The sequence below is a fragment of the Berghia stephanieae genome, chromosome 15 (genome assembly GCF_034508935.2).
Source record: "Berghia stephanieae isolate SIO BIC M18660-M18661 chromosome 15, UCSD_Bste_1.3, whole genome shotgun sequence".
NCBI lineage: Eukaryota > Metazoa > Mollusca > Gastropoda > Nudibranchia > Aeolidiidae > Berghia > Berghia stephanieae.
The window spans coordinates 22,016,634-22,019,133 of NC_088374.1; the positions used below are offsets into that span (position 1 = coordinate 22,016,634).

Here is a 2,500-nt window from a genome sequence, read left to right on the forward strand (position 1 = left end):
ACTTTAGAAGATTTTGCAAAGCAAGAAATAGTCTTTATACTCCACCAGAACGTACAGAAATTAAACCCAAGTTGGATATTTGTGGCTATGAATTCAATTTCCCTTACCGAGTGGATCCCGACATAATACCGCTTTGATACGGTGGGTCACAAATAATAAAATTCCGTTTATCAATCCCCAATGGGAAATTTGTCTTTAGGGTCTCTTCCAAGGGAAGACTGGAATAACCCAGGCGTCAGCCGCAGAAAAGCGCCGCAAAGTGAGCTAGGGCTATGTGACTTGCTCAAGGCCACACAACGCGGCGGCGGGTGATTGAACTCGGTACCTTTCGGGTAGGAAGCAAAGACCGTAGCACTGAGCCACGCTGCCCCTATGCATTAAAAACATTACGTTCCCTGTTGTATAAAATTGCACGGATGTCTGTGTACATTGTGCAGCAAATTATTTGTTATAAGGATCTTATTATTATAAGATACACAGATTTCTATTAATGTTTATTATAATATATGCGGCTATGTGATCTTGTGGTATGACACTCGCTTTCGGATCGGAAGGTCCTGGGTTCGAGCCTCGCGCTCGGTGCATAGTTGAGTCCTTGGACAAGGCTCTTTACTCACATTCTCTCACCGTACTCAGGTGTAAAATGAGTACCTGGCCGTTAACAGCGTTGTCTTTGTCCGAAAAATTGTAATATCGCCTAACAGGCGTCATGTCCTGTCCTACATGTTAAATGTTGCTGTTGACCAGGGACCCCTTGTAAAGCGCTTTTAGCACATTTAGTGGATATTGCGCTATGTAAAGCTCAATTTTTTTAAGCTCAATAATAATATTTGTTCGAGCATTGTAAACCACTAAAGATTTTCCATTTTGTAGACAAGGAAGATTTATTACTAATTACTATAATAATTTTTTTTAACTTAAGCTTTTATATAGCGCAAATTCTTTATAAATGTGAGTAGTTAGTGCCAGAACCCGGTTTGTCATCATGATAGTTACGCAATTTTTTTTAACGAGACATTTTATAAATCTAGCGCAAAATCCACTAAACGTGCTTTACAAAGAGTCCCTGACCAACAGCAACATGTAACATGTAGAACGTGACATGACGCCTGTTAGGCGATATCACAATTTTTTTAAAGACATAAAACAACGTTGTTAACGGCCAGGTACTCATTTTACACCTGAGTACGCTGACAGAATGCGAGTAAAGAGACTTTTCCAAGGGATCAACTATGCGCCGAGCAAGGCTCAAACCCAGGACTGTTCCGATCCGAAAGCGAGTGTCATACCACAAGACCACATAACCGCACATAATTAGTGCCAGAACCAGGTTTGTGGGAATCATCATTACGCACATTTCATCACATAATTTGTCTTATAATTAATTCATTTTAACATCATAACATAAAGTTATTCACAAGAAATGAAGTAAGTAGGCAAGTGCCAGAAAACAACAGAGAATAAAAACTTCGCGACGAAGATGGGGGCTCGAATCCGAGACCTTAAATTGAGCTTTTTATATAGCGCAATATCCACTAAATGTGCTCAAAGCGCTTTACAAGGGGCCCCTGGTCAACAGCAACATTTAACATGTAGGACGGAGACTTGACGCCTGTTAGGCAATATTACAATTTTTCGGACAAAGACAACGCTGTTAACGGCCAGGTACTCATTTTACACCTAAGTACGGTGAGAAAATGTGAGTAAAGGGCCTTTTTCAAGGACTCAACTATGGCCGAGCGCGAGGCTCGAACCCAGGACCTTCCGATCCGAAAGCGAGTGTCATACCACTAGACCACATAGCCGCACCTTACTGGTACGACAACTCCGCCTGGCCGGGGAGATCGTATCAATGTATGAAGATTAGCCTCATCTGGACACAACCTTTCAAAATGTTGTCTTGAATATTACGTACCTTTTTCTATTTGAAACGATGAATGCGGTTTTCACGTGATGGCAATGTAACCCGAGGTCAAATCCCAGTAGATAGTCACAATTTGAGAAAAATCACAAAATTTTTTCTTAATTCAGAATTGAATTGTCATTTTTTTAAAATAACGATTTCCTTCCGAAAGAATAGGACAGTGAAAAAAATATGATGCAGATATAGGTTGTTAAAATCAGGCAGCTAGTTATAGATAGTATGCGCTTGGCTAAGAAGCTCATAACATTGTCATCCGGAAGTATAACGGACCAACACACAAAACTGTGTGTAATCATGAACGTTTATAGTCGGGTTAATACAGTTCAGTGAGCATTACTCATAAACGCGGATGGCAAAAAAAAACAATAACAAAGACCTGAGTGACGTCTTCTTTGAATTATCTATATAATTTTATATTATTGAGGCGAACATTTCCGGCACAGTTAATACAATCTGAAGCATAAGTATGTTGTTAATTAAAACGAAGTGACTATTCTCACCCCCGGGATGCTAGTCTTCATAATAGTATAAAAAGTAGTCCACAATTGTTGTATGTTTAATCCAAAGGTTGTAGTG

The 2,500-nt window shown here is 39.8% G+C and overlaps 2 protein-coding genes across 2 annotated transcripts in view; one reads left to right on the forward strand and one right to left on the reverse strand.

Annotated features, from left to right (window-relative positions):
* LOC144960678 (uncharacterized) overlaps window positions 1-2,500 on the forward strand; it is a gene marked incomplete in the record, with an annotated part of 100,834 nt that overhangs the window by 47,972 nt on the left and 50,362 nt on the right.
* The window catches only part of LOC144960679 (uncharacterized), an 11,028-nt gene that overhangs the window by 8,449 nt on the left and 79 nt on the right, over window positions 1-2,500 (reverse strand). The window contains exon 1 of the mRNA XM_078893960.1: window positions 1,916-2,500. This exon is cut by the window's right edge and continues 79 nt beyond it. The gene's annotated coding sequence lies outside the window, so the exon portion shown is untranslated. The remainder of the gene's footprint in view (window positions 1-1,915) is intronic.